Source organism: Pelodiscus sinensis, chromosome 28 (genome assembly GCF_049634645.1).
Source record: "Pelodiscus sinensis isolate JC-2024 chromosome 28, ASM4963464v1, whole genome shotgun sequence".
NCBI lineage: Eukaryota > Metazoa > Chordata > Testudines > Trionychidae > Pelodiscus > Pelodiscus sinensis.
This window is the reverse complement of record NC_134738.1, coordinates 615,573-630,142: the sequence shown is the minus strand read 5'-3', so window position 1 is coordinate 630,142 and position 14,570 is coordinate 615,573. Positions and strand designations below refer to the sequence as shown.

General features: G+C 46.1%; 1 protein-coding gene across 6 annotated transcripts in view; it reads left to right on the top strand.

Moving 5' to 3' along the window:
• Window positions 1-14,570, top strand: part of SLC23A2 (solute carrier family 23 member 2) — a 146,410-nt gene that overhangs the window by 17,166 nt on the left and 114,674 nt on the right. For 2 of the 6 annotated variants that reach the window (XM_075910859.1, XM_075910858.1), the window contains exon 3: window positions 3,200-3,406. The exons of the other annotated variants lie outside the window; for them this stretch is intronic. The gene's annotated coding sequence lies outside the window, so the exon portion shown is untranslated. The remainder of the gene's footprint in view (window positions 1-3,199; window positions 3,407-14,570) is intronic. 6 annotated transcript variants of the gene reach the window in all.

Genomic DNA, 14,570 nt, shown 5'->3' with positions numbered 1-14,570 from the left:
GTAGATTCCTCTCTCGGTGCTCTGACAAGCATTTAGACCCAAGCACGGCACCACTGCATAACATCTTGGACTAGATACTATCCCTCAAGGACACTAGATTATCCCTACCCTCTTTAAAGGTGCATCTATCAGCGATCACTGCCTTGCACTAACCAATTTAGGAGTAGTCAGTTTTCACTCACCCGGTCACAAAGATTTATGAAAGGCCTCTCCAACCTATGCCCACCATGCAGGCTACCGCCACCATCATGGAACCTAGAAATGGTTCTGGATACTCCTACCTGTGCACCCTTCAAACCTTTAGCAACTTGTCCACTGTCTATGATGATGCTACAGTACTTTTTCTGCTGGCAATCACTTCTGCTCGCAGTCGGTCAGTTTAGCAGCCTTGATGGCGGTTCCACCGTACACAATTTTTAATAGTGTAGTACTACGCCCACATTCTTCCTTTGTTCCTAAGGTTTGCTCTGACTTTCACATAAATGAACCCATTGTACTCCCTACGTTCTACCCTAAGCCACATTTAACTACAAAGGATGCAATATATCAGTTACTGGATGTATGCAGAGCTCTAGCATTCTATATAGAAAGGACCCTATCTTTCTGCAAGTTGGATCGTTTGCTCATTTTTACAGCGGACCGCAATATCCGTTATCGTAGAATCATAGAATACTAGGACTGGAAGGGACCTCGAGAGGTCATCAAGTCCAGTCTCCTGCCCTCACGGCAGGACCCAGCACTGTCTAGACCATCCCTGATAGACATTTATCTAACCTACTCTTAAATATCTCCAGAGATGGAGATTCCCCAACCACCCTTGGCAATTTATTCCAGTGTTTAACCACCCTGACAGTTAGGAACTGTTCCTAATGTCCAGCCTAAGCCTCCCTTGCTGCAGTTTAAGCCCATTGCTTCTTGTTCTATCCTCAGAGGCCAGGAAGAACAAGTTTTCTCCCTTCTCCTTGTGACACCCTTTTAGATACCTGAAAACTGCTATCATGTCCCCCCTCAATCTTCTCTTTACCAAACTAAACAAGCCCAATTCTTTCAGTTTTCCGTCATGGGTCATGTTCTCTAGACCTTTAATCATTCTTGTTGCTCTTCTCTGGACCTTCTCCAGTTTCTTCACATCCTTCTTGAAATGTGGTGGCCAGAACTGGACACAACACTCCAGCTGAGGCCTAATCAGAGCAGAGATGAGCGGAAGAATGACTTCTCGTGTCTTGCTCACAACACACCTGCTAATGCATCCTATATACTTCTTGCATTTGTATATAGGCATCTAAGATACTGATTTGATCTTGCCTCCCAGTTCTGCCTTCTCCCTCCTTTCTCTCTGCTATTATAGTCCACACTCCCTCCCATTTCCGACCCATCTCCCAAGTCTCCATGTTCTTCACTTACCCATGGGCTTTGGTCACTTGTCCCTGTTTAACCTAGTTTAAAGCCCTCCTCACTAGGTTAGCCAGTCTGTATCCAACTAGGGTCTTCCCCTTCCTCGAAAGACGAACGTCATCCCTGCTTAGCAGTCCTTCCTGGAATAGCATCCTGTGGTCGAGGAAGCCAAAACCCCCCTGGCGACATCATCTTTGCAGCCAGGCATTCACCTCCAAGATGCACCTGTCTCTGCCTGGCCCCCTACCTTCGACAGGAAGGATCGAAGAGAATACCACCTGCACTGCAAACTCCTTCACCGGAACTCCCAGAGCCGTGTAGTCACTCTTGAACCGCTCAGTGTCACACCTCGCAGTTTCATTAGTTCCCCATGGATGAGTAGCATGGGGTGGTAGTCAGAGGGCCGGATAATTCTTGACAGTGCCTCCGTAACGTCTCGGATATGGGCCCCTGGCAGGCAGCATACCTCCTGAGATGACATGTCAGGGAGACAGATGTGTGCCTCCGTCCCCCTCAGAAGAGAGTCTCCGACCACCACTACCCTATGTTTCCTATTCACAGTGGTGACAGCAGACCTCCCAGCCTTCGGGGTATGAGGCTTCTCCTCCTCTGTTGTAGGGTATCCTTCCTTATCTCCTGTTTCAAGAAGAGCATAACGGTTTCCTAATACCACGGTGGGCAGGTTTGGAGCAGGGGTGGATCTCTGGGTGCTGCCAGAAGTAACCAGCTGCCTGTGTCCATACTGATCCGTCGTCTCCTCCACCAGTGGTGTGTCAGCAGTCCTGTGTACTGGGACAGCTACCTCAGCTGTCTCCACATGAACACTGTCCAGGAATTGCTCGTGGATTTGGATGTTCCTCAACCTAGCCACCTCCTCCTGTAGTACTCCCACCTGCTGCCTGAGAGATTCCACCAGCAGGCACCTTTCACATTGAATGGTCTCCCCAGCCTGGATATCAGTAAGTGGGAATTGCAAGCCACAGTCCCTGCAAAACCACACCAGGATCTGGTTAGAGGCACCCATGCTCAGGCGCTCTGTCTGGCTACAAGCGCAGGTGAAGGAGACAGAAGCAGTGCTGGCACAGGTGTTGCGGGTCTTCCTGACCATCATAGGCCTCTCTCTGTCAAACTCCCCCTTAAACTCCCCTGTCTGCAGCATCCTGTCCGCTTCGCTCTCCTGGTCGCTCTGCCTCTGGCTTTTAAAGCCTGCTCGCCTAGGTCAGGCTTGCCCCCTCACGAGTCACACCGGGGAAGGCTGATCAGAGGCAATCAAGACAACAAAGGTCAGGCACTCAGTCCCAACTGCCACAGCAGCTGAAATTGAAACTGAAGTCACCTGAAATCAGAATCATCACAACACATCTCCAAACTTATAGTTTCCTGCATTACACAATGTTATACTACAACCTCAAACACCTAGAGCACAGTCGACAAGAGTGGTGATGACTTCTACCACCATTCTTCCCCTCAGGGACATCTGCAGAGTGGCCACATGGTCCATCAATGACACTTTTATGAAGCACTGTGCAATTTTGCAGACTCAAGCGAAAGACACTATTGTGGCCTCCACGGTCCTCTTGGCCGCTGTCAAACCATAAATCTGAGGCCCACCTGCCTCTTAGACTGAATACTGCTACACATTCACCTATAGTGGAGCTCCCACAGGGACACCGCTCGAAGAAGAAGAGGAGGAAGTTACTCACCTTGGTGCAGTAATGACGATTCTTCGAGATGTGTATCCCGTGGGTGCTCCACTACCCGCCCTCCTCCCCGTCTCGGATTCTTTTTCCTTAATATCTTCCAGATACTGGCATGGGCTCGAGGAAGTGGGGGGAACTGGACTGCGCGAGAGATCAAAAGCGCAAACGGTGTGAAGCACGTGCCGCGCATGCACTGTCCGGCTGACCACTGCTCAAGAAAACTCCGATCTGCGGTGCTGGAGTGATCCGACACCTACAATGGAGCACCCACGGGGACACAAATCTCGAAGAACGGTTGTTATTGCACCAAGGTGAGTAACTTCTTCATATATTAGTGTCAAGTATGGAGGACCATGCATTAAGTGTAGGGGCCCTAAAGCTGTGTCTATACTGCAGTGCTATTTTTGGATACGTGTGGAGGTATTCCAAAATAGCTATCCCGTGTCTTAACAGCAAGCCTGTTAAATTTCAAAATATAATGGGCACGCTATTCTGCCATTCCTGTAAACCTTGTTCCATGAGGATTAAGGGACATTTTGGAATAGCAGGTTATTTTGAAATTTGGCGCTGTGTAGGCAATGCTAAATTACAGAATAAGCTATTTCGAATTAGACTCAAAATAAGCTATGCAACTTGCATAACTCAAATTCCCTAGCTTATTTCAAGCTATGGGTGCACTGTAGACGCATCTTAAGAGTTTTCACATCAAAGGAAAACATCTTAAATACTTTTATAAGTAAGAAAGAAGATAATGGCATTCAAGGTTTTATAATAATTTTTCTGAAATTAGAAGAAATGTTACCACCCAAGGTAGCGATGTTAAATTTTGATTAAATGACTAATCGATTAGTCAATAAGGGTGCCTCCACCTTTGAAATGTAGAAGCAGACCCAGGGCTGTTTCTACACTTCAGAGGCAAAAGCACTACATGGAGCATGGAGCCATTGAGGCAATCATCCACTTGCCCTGTGGGAGTTCTTCAGGTGATTACTCAACCCTGGTGATAAGTTGTTGTCTCTAGTATGTGTGTTTGTGGTGTGCTTGCTACCCCTCATTGACTGAAAGATACCATGTGATGGGTTTGTTTGGAGGACCTTGTGCTGAGGCTAGCAGCCTGTTAGGCCAGTCTGAGAGCTTGTTAATGAGTCTTCGATCCTAATCCCTTTAGCACTCATCAGCCCTTCACCAGGGAAGTTTTGTAAGGGAGTTGAGTGGATGAGTTTGAGTGGGACTAGATACACTTAACATTCTTAAAACTAAAACCACCTGATTAATAAAACATCTCATCAAGACAGTAACACGCTCCAGGAGTAAAAAGAGAATGTAGGTGTCACGGCTGTTCTTCACTCTGGCACTTCAAGTTCAAAAGGTGGGGCCCTGCGAGAGACTTTAAAATACCCTACCAATAAAGTCTTCTTCTTAAAAAAACTCGCCAAGGTCACAGATTCCCTTACCTTGGGTGTATGCTGTCATCACCCAAATTCAAAAACCTCTTTGAGAAGATGCACTCGAGAATTTCCTCTTGTGAGGTGCCCTCAAACTCTTGAACCATCCCTCAGGAGAGAACTTGAAAACAAACTAAAATTACGAACAGGAGCTGATCTGGCAGATTTAGGCAGACAGGACCTAGGGTCTAGGAATCAGTTCATAGTCTTAAAAAGATAATTTTATTAACAAAACAAAGATGACATCCTTAGTAAAGCATACTTGATTCCTTACAGAGCAACTGAGAAAAGACAGATTAAAAGCACAGAGAATTGCTTCCCTGGGATTCATTTTAAAAGTTACAGTGTAAGGGGGTGGTACATGGGCTTAGCATAGAGAAGTTCAATAAACCCCAAAATGAAGAAAATATGAAGATCACGTCTGACTACCCTAGTCTACTCACATATCTGTTGTTCCCAGGTTTAGTCCTTGACCTATGCTTGGATATTGCTGGAAATTCCATGCTTTGATCCTGGCTTAATTTATGTCTCCCAACTGAGCTTTGGTCGCACATAGACTGCAGCAGGGAGGTACTGCTTTTCAATTAAAAACCCTCAATCTGTTTTCATTGGCTCTCCTGGCTCCCTGCCAACACTTTCTGGAGACTCTCTGGCTATGTCTACACTGCAGTGCTGTTTCGAGATACCTGTGGAGGTATCCCGAAATAGCTATTTTGCGTCTTTTGAGCGCGCCCATTATTTCAAAATATAACGGGCTCACTATTCCAATGTTCTTGTAAACCTCATTCCACAAGGAGTAAGGGGCATTTCGGAATAGCGATTTATTTTGAAATAGTGCTGTGTACACAGTGCCAAATTTTGAAATAAGCTATTTCGAAATAACATCAAAATAAGATATGCAATTTGCGTAGCTCAAATTGAGTATCTTACTTCAACTTATGGTGCAGTGTAGACGCACCCTCTAACTGTCCCTGGGTTTAACCCTTACAGGCAGCATAGCTAACTGAATGGCTGGGATGTTCAGAAAAGGGTAGTACCCCTCCCATTGATCACAACAGGCAACAGAGTGGGGGTTATCCTGTTTATTGCACCCACTGTAGCATGCAGACCACCTGCCCTAGGGGTGGTCATGGTACATGTAGGTATCAATGACAAAGGGAAGGATAGGCGAGAGAGAGGGGTCCTGAAGGCCAAATTTAGGCTGCTAGGTAAGAGATTGAAGTCCAGGACCTCCCAGGTAGTATTCTATAAATCGCTTCCAGTTCTACGTACAGGGTCAGGTAGACCATAGAACTGCAGGGTCTTAATGTGTGGATATGAGAATGCTGTAGGGAGGACGGGTTTACATTTTTTAGGAACTGGGGAAATTTGGGAAAGGGGAAGGCTATACAGGAGGGATGGGCTCCACCTAAACCAAAGTGGAAGCAGGATGCTGACACTTAAAAAGATTGTAGATCAGCTTTTAAACTAAGGGCTGGGGGAACGCATGAGTCAGCTAAAAACATCTCTTAAGGGTGGATCTATTAATGGAGTTTGTCTGTGTCCTAGTAAGGAGTAGAGGATGGAAAATAAAAAATGGGTAAGCTTTGGGGTGTTAAATTTCCATCGACTACTCGACTAGTCAATAAGGGAGGCGCTCACTATCCCACTGTGCCTCTCCCTTTGAAATGTACAAGAACCGCCCATGAGCTTCTGTACATTTCAAAGGAAGAGAGACAGTGGGAATCTGTGCCAGTAGGGACCGAAGCCTCTGCTGGCATGGGTTCCCCCTCTCTGTCTCTCCCTTTGAAATGTACAAGAGCTGCAGGTGACTCTTGTACATTTCAAAGGGAGAGGAACAGCACTCAGGACCAGTGTGAGCGAGACTGTTTCATTCCACGCTGGCCTCTACCTCCCTTGCCTCCCATGGAGATGGTGCTGGGGGAAACCAGCTTATAAGCAGGACCAATCCCAAGTAAATCATCCAAGCTAGGGCTTTGTCAAGCCAGGACTTAAAAACCTTTAGGGATGGAGATTCCACCCCCTCCTAGGAAACCCCTTCAAGTGCTTCACCACTCACCTAGTGAAATAGTTTTTCCTAATATCCACCCTAGCCCGCCCACACTGTCACGTGAGACCATCGTTCCTTGTTCTGCCACCTGCCACTACTGAGAACAGCCTTTCTCCAGCGTCTTTGGAACCTCCCTTCAGGAAGTAGAAGGCTGCTACCAAACCCCCCCTCACTCTTATCTTCTGCAGACCAAATAAGCCCAAATCCCTCAGCCTCTCCTCATAGTCATGTGCTCCAGCCCCCTAATCATTTTGGTCGCCCTCCACTGGACCCTCTCCAATGCGTCTGCATCCTTTCTATAGTGCGGGGCCCAGAACTGGACGCAACACTCCAGATGTGGCCTCACCAGTGCCCCATAAAGGAGGATAATCACTTCTCTAGACCTGCTGGCAATGCTCTTACTAATGCAACCTAATATGCCATTAGCCTTCTTGTCTACAAGGGTACACTGTTCACTCTCATACAGCTTCATCTACTGCAGTGGTCTCTAACCTTTTTACACCCAAGATCACTTTTTAAATGACAGACCAAGCTAAGATCTACCGCCCTGCCCCTTCCTTGAAGCCCCATCCCTTCTTTGAACCCCCACCCTCTCTATTCTCCTCCTCTCCATCACTTGCTATCCCCAGTCCTTATACTGCTGCTTTTTTAAAAACACAATCTTCTGTAGGAAGAGGTTTTTCCAACATTTGGCCTGTCTAGACTGGACCAAATGTCAGGGGAAAAAAACCTTCTTTTGGAAGCCCCCGTATTCCTTGTGTAAAGAGGAATATAGGGGTGACTGGAAAAGCATGTTTGCTCTTCCACTAAAAAAAAGTGGAAGAACAAATGCAACCCTGGATGCAGAAGAGTTTTTCTGGGATATCTCCAGAATCCTGAAAAACTCCTGCAGTCTAGCCGAACCCTCGCTGGGTTGAGACAGGATGTGTAGGCTCTGGGGTGGGAATGAGGGATTTGGGTGTGGGAAGGGGTGTGAGGTGCAAGCTCTGGGAGGAAATCTGGATGCAGGAGGAAGTGGAGAAGGGGACACTGGCTCGGGGAGGGGGCTCCAGGCTGGGCAGTGTTGGGGTACTAAGCAAGCCACAGGGTTGTGGATGTGAGGGTGCAGGAATTTGGGTTGGGGTATGTGAAGGGCTCAGGGCAGGGGGTTCCAGTGTTTGATAGGCTCAGATCTAGGGTCTGGGGAAGTGGGAATGCAGGAGTGGTTGTGGCCAGATGGGTGGCTTGGCGTCAATTGGGGGTTTGTTGGCCAGGCTTCATTTTTAAATAAAATACTATGTTAAACACAAAAAGTTTCTGCATTGTCTTCATTTATGAGACTGGCAGGGAACCTGCCTTGAGTCAGGGGTCACTGACCCATAGAAAAGTCATTTGGGATCAGGGGACACAGTACTGAGGAGGGGTGCTAGTGGATTGTGGGGCAGGGTGCCAGAAGGTGCCAGAAGGACAGGTTTCTGCAGCAGGGGACAGGGTGCTGGTGGGGGACAGGTTTCTGCAGAGGGGAGCAGGGGACAGGTTTCTGTAGTGGGGAAGGCAGGGGAACAGGTTTCTGCAGTAGGGGACAGGGTGCCAGAATGAACTGGTTTCTGCAGGGGGGGGCAGGTTTCTGCAGGGGCGGGCAGGTTTCTGCAGGGGGTTAAGGGAGAGGGAACAGCGAGGCAGGAGGGCAGGGGACAGGTTTGGGGCAGGGGAGAGGGAACAAGGTTCGGGGGCAGGGAGTCCCCTACACCAGCCACGGAGGGAAGCCTCCGTCCCGTGCTCCCTCTGGGCTGCCCTGTGCTCAGTCCAGGGAGGCTGTGCCTAGCTCCAGCTGTGCTGGAGCAAGCTTCCCGGGCTGGGTGCAGGGCAGCCGGGCTGGAAGGAAGAGAAGCGGCTGCCCGGCTAGCTGGCCATGGCGCTCAGCCAAGGTTTGCCATGCTCCACGTGGGCTGGTGCAGAGGGGAAGCTGCCTGGCCAGCTGGCTGTGGCGTTCAGTCCGGAGGAGGCTAAACCGCGCTCCAGCTGATCAGGCAGCTTCTTCTTTATGCCTGCCCGTGTGGGGCACCCTGGCTGAGCACCATGGCCAGCTGCCATGGCGCTCAACCAGGGTGCTCCACGTGGGCAGGCGCAGAAGAGAAGCCGCCCGATCAGCTGGAGCGCGGTTCAGCCTCTTTCAGCTGAAAGCCACAGCTAGCTGGCTGGGGTGTTTCAGCCCTCGCGACATCCCAGCTCCCACTATTCCGTGCAGCTACTCACCTGTGTTGTTGCTCGGTGAGTAGCTGCCCCTCAAATGAGGAAATCAAATGTAAAAGTACTGTGCAGGTGTGCAGTTCAGAGAGGGCTCAAGAGCGACTCTTAGAGCCCCTGAAATCGACCGGTAGCATTTAATTTCAGAAAGGGGACTACACAAAAATGAGGAAGTTAGTTACAGAGAAATTAAAAGGCATAGTGCCAAAAGTGAAATCCCTGCAAGCTGCATGGAAGCTTTTTGAAGACACTATAATAGAGGCTCAACTTAAATATATATCCCCAATTAAAAAATACTGTACTTAGTAAGAGAATCAGAAAAGTACCATTGCGGCTAAACAACAAAGTAAAAGAAGCAAAGCAGTAAGAGAGAAAAAGGCATAGTTTAAAAATGGAAGTTAATTTCTAGTGGGGAAAATAGAAAGTAGTATAAATTCTGGCAGATGAAGTGTAAAAATATAATTAAAAAGGCCAAAAATGAATTTCAAGAACAGTTAGTGAAGAAGTAATAGCCAAAAAAAAAAAAGTTTTTAAGTACATCAGTAGCAGGAAGCCTGCTAAACAAGCAGTGGGACTGCTGGACAATCAAGATGCTAAAGAAGCTCTGAAGCAGTGGTCCCCAACCTACAGAGGCTCCCGGGGGGCGGGGCCACTCACGCGCCGGGCGCCGGCATGTTCCCCGGGGCCGGGGCTGCCCGAGCGCCTTGTGCCATGGGCCTGGGGCTGGCGTCGCTGTGTGCCCGCCCAAATGTGCCTCAGGGCTGGGGCCGCCTGAGCGCCATGCACCAGTGCGTGTCGCGTGCCTCGGGCTGGCGCCTCCAGTGCGCCGTGTGCCGGGGACGGGGCTGGCCCAGGTTGTCGGCGGGCGCACACAAATGCCCCGGCGGGCGCCATGGCGCCCGCAGGCACCGTGTTGGGGACCACTGCTCTGAAGGATGTCGAGGTTATTGTGTAGCAACCAGTGAATTCTTTGCATCAGTCTTCATGGCTGAGGATTTTCAAACCTGAATCATTCTTTTTAGGTGACAAACCTGAGGAACTGTCCCAGATTGAGGTGTCATTAGAGGTTGATTTTGGAACAAACTGATACTTTCCCTTGGACCTTAGCCCATCCTGTGCTTTTCAGGACATTGGGCTACCCATGTTCTCCATGTTGGGTTATGAGCAGCCATGTGACCCAAGTCCTCCCATTTCAAATTAAAATGTTCTGTGTCATTAATAATTGTATGCTTTCAGGTCTTCCTAGGTCTACCCCTCTTGTTGGATTTTTTGGCTTCCAGCTGAGAGCCATAATCGGTAGTCATTACAATCCATTTGTAACACATATCTTAGCTATTTATGTCTTTTCTTATAAATTATTTGTGATGGAAACCTCACTTTAGTCATTTTTCTGACCTCGTAACTCACTCCTAATATTCTCCACAAGCACTTATGATGAAAGACATATAACTTCTGAGTATCTGTTTTCTTATGTTGCCAGGTTTCATTACCTTAGGTTGCTATGGCTACAACAAAGGCTGACTAGACTGTTTTGTATGAAAGGATACTCTCTTAAGTTTTCAAATGTTCCTAAGCTTACTGAAAGCTGCGTTTATTTTGACAATCCTTATTCTTATTTCCTCAGAGCATGAACTCTTATTGGCTTATTGTGCTTTCAAGATATTATTTGAATCGATCTACCCTCTCTAGCTCTTCATCGTCAATTTTGATGTTTAAATCCATATTTCTAATTACCATGGTTTTACATTTCTTCACTTTGAATCACAGTCCTACTTTCTCCATTGTTTCTTTCATTTTATTTGTGCATGCTTGAAGTCCTTCAGCATTTTCATGTAGAAGAGTGATGTTATCAATTAAGTCTATATCAATCTTGAATATTTCCACCTTACGCCATATTGATTTTTTTCTTACATATTTGAGGCCATATCAATAATGAGCAAGAACAAGAATGGAGACAGGCTGCATCCTTACTTTACCCCGTCCTCATTTTAAATCCTCTATCCATTTTAATACAACATTTGGAGTTAGTGTAAAATGCCTTCATTACATTGATAAGTTTCATCGGAATTCCATACCGCCCTACAATTTTCCAACATTGTATCCCTATTTACACTATCAAATGTTTTTTGAAAGTCTATGACATTAATACCATGGGTTCCTTGATATTCATTTACATTTTCAATAATCCTTTTTAAGGTGAAAATTGCATCTGTGTATGAACAACCGCACCTAAAACCAAATTGTTCCTGTTTAACACGATCAAAGTTAAGACTTTTCCTGTGACTGAAAGACGTATCACTCCTTTCCAATTGAAGCAGTCACTTAAGTATCCCGTTTTCAGAAGCTTGATGGTAGTACCAAGTGTCCCTTCTTCTGGAACTTTTTCTTCTTTTTTCATATTTTATTGCATAATGAACATACTTCTGTTGCCAAATCTTCATCCACAGATTTGAGCATTTTGGGGGTGAATGCCATCTAACCCTGGTGTCTTGTTGTTTTTTAGGTTGGGTAAAGCTTCTAAAATCAACTTTGATTTGAAATGCATCAGTGTCTAACACGGGGAGTGCCTCTTTTTGATCTCAAGCTAAGTTTTTGAATCCGGCTGGTTAAGCACTTCTTTGAAGTGTTCAACCATCTGCTCTCACTTTTCTTGAAACTTCAGAGTTTCAGCAAATTTCTGTTTCACTGGGACTCTATAAATTCACAAAGTAATAAGTCACAAGGACTAGACGGCATTCACTAGAGTTCTGAAAGAACTCAAATGTGAAATTGCAGACTTACTAACTGTGGTTTATTACCTATCCTTTAAACCAGCTTCCCTACCAAAAGACGGAAGCGAATGTGATGCAATGTTTTTAAAAGGCCCCAGACGCGATCCTGGCAGTTACAGGCCAGTAAGTCTAACTTCAGTTGAAACAAAAGAATTGTAAGATGTATAGATGAACATAATTTGTTAGGAAAAAGTCAGCATGGTTTTTATAAAGGGAAATCATGCCTCACTAATAGACCTGCTGATGGGGGGAGGAGGAGGCAGCAGTCAAAGGGAGTAGTTGCTCTGGGGCCTGGCGATTCAGAGGAGCCCAGAGCATTGAGCCAGCCTCCCACACTTGCCCAGGGGTCTGCAGATACTGTAAGTTTCCTTGCTCAGCAATCTACTAGAATTCTTTGAGGGGTTGTCACCGAGGTGCGGGGAGTCGCTCAGCCCTGCACCTGCACCCTACACCTGCCAGATGTGTGACTCAGCCGCCAGGCAGAACAGAAGGTTTATTGGTTCACAGGGACACAGTGTAGCACAGACTTGTTGTTAGCACAGGAACCAGGAGCAGTCAGTCACCCCATCTTGGGGATAAGGGGCCCTGGGCCCTGTTCCCCCATCCTGCTCCAAGTCCCCCAAGAAAACCCCGCACTCGCACTCTCAGCAACCTGACCCAGCCTCCAGCAGCCCCGCCTTCCCCTTTGTCTGGCTTCTTGGCAAAAGGTGTCTCCTGGTCACACCCTCTCCCAGGCTCAGGTTACAGGGACCTTTGTCTACTTCATGAGTTCCCGGGAGGGTGGGGGGGCGCAATGTGAAGAAATTCGAGGGGGGGAAGCACGAGGCAACCCAGCCTTCCCCCCCATCAAGTTTTGCTGCCCCGCTCAGTTCCTTTTTTTTTTCTCCTCAAGTTTTGCGATTTCTGCCCATATGACAGCACTTTTAATGAGCAATGACAGTCTAGGAATTTAACTACTTAAACACATATCAGTAGAAGACCATTGTATTGACTACTTTTTTGTTTTGGCTCCCATCTGTGGGCTGCATGTTGAGCCCCGCATAAACCCAAACTGCACCGCAGGCTACAAACAAATGGGTCATGGGCCACGTGTTGAGTAGCCCAGATATAAATCATGGGGTCTAAATTAGCTGTCACCGCTCGAGAGAGATCTTAGCGCACTATCCACAATGACTCCGAAAACATCCATTCAGTGTGCTGCAACAGTCAAAAAAGCAAACAATGTTTGAAATAATTAAGACAAGGTTACATAATAAGACAGAAACTATCATATTGTGTTTGTATAAATCTGTGGTACACCTGTGTCTTGAATGCAGTGTGCAGATATGGTAATCTTTTCAAAAAACCTTTTGGAATTGGAAAAGGTTTTGAAAAGAGCAACAAAAATGATTAGGGGTATGGGACAGCTTCTGTGTGATGAGAGATTAATAAGACTGGGCTTTTCGGCTTGTAAAAGAGAACTAAGAGGCGATATGACAGAGGTCTATAAAATTATGACTGGTGAGGAGAAAGTAAATAAGGAAAAGTTTACTCCTTCCCATAACACACAAACTAAGGGTCACCAAATGAAATTAAAAGGATGTGTTTTTTTAAAACAAACAAAAGAAATCATTTCTTCACACAATGCACTGTAAGCCTGTGGAACTCTTTGCTGGAGGAAATTGTGAAGGCCATGGCTATAACAGCATTCAAAAAAAAAAAAAAAAAAGCTAGATAAATTCATGGAGGACAGATCCATCAATGGCTATGAGCCAGGATAGGCAGAAATAGTGTCCCTAGCCTCCGTTTGTCAGAAGCTGGAAATGGTCTACAGGGGTGTATTGCTTGATGATTATCTGTTGTGTTCACTTCTTCTGGGGCCACCTGGTGTTGGTCACTGTTGGAAGACAGGATACTGGGCTAGATGGAGCTTTGGTCTGACCCAGTATGACCATTCTTATGTTCTTAAGCAAATTTATTGTCATACCACACTTAAATAAAAAATGGCAATTTTGGTGGGGTGGGAGGTGTTGTGTAAAGGGGAACAAAGTATTTGTGGAGTGTCTTTCCTCTTGAAATGTTGTATTGAGCCATAGTCCCTCATTTCTTGTTGAACTTGTGAAAAATAGCGTATATATGAACAGGACTGATGACATTCAAAGTTAGCAATCTCTTCTTTTGAGCATGTAACATGGAGGCATGTCAGTAAGATGCATGGTGCCATAAGGCAAGATAAAACTGTGGTTAAAGGTCCCAAGGATTTGAAGCTATTCTGCTTTGCTTGTAATTGAGGCAGTTATTTAAAAAAATTATTTTAAGGAAAAGTTCAGTCAGAACTGTGAATACAGTGATTAGGTAGGCGGCTTTATATAACTCTCCTTAAGTTGGGTACTCAGTAAATTTCCAGATATTTTGACCAGTATACAGTATGTCTGAAAGCAGATATCTGAACAGAATATTTTGCAATATTTGTTTATCCTTTGAATGCCTCTGTGTGCATGTGTATGCATGCGCATGTGTATACATATATACACAGGAACAAAATATTTGGAGAGGAGAAGTAATAATATTGTAACTGAAGTAAACTAGCTCTTAAAAACAGCATTTCTCTTCATTGCAGCTGTTTACTCCTACAGGTTTATTTTAAGTATTGAAAATTAACCAAGCAAACAGACTGCCTAGATAAAAATGATCACCTGTGTAGTGTCACCATGACAGTTTGCTTTTCTTACGGAAATTAGTGCACAGGACTTAACTCTTCCCTTTAAAGCAGACTCCTAGGAGCAAAAGTTCCCTAGGGTAAGTGGAATAAATAAATCCACCACTGGTTCCTCTGTACACTTTTCTCATTGTGCAACTTGTCATATAGACCCAGAAAGGACTAAGCCATGTATGTGTGCTGATTTTGCAGTGTTAGACTGGGTTTTGGGAAAGCTGTTTTTTTTTTTAAGCTCTGCCTCTGGGGCTAGTTGATCTTCACTTTTCTGTGCCTCCATTTCCTTCT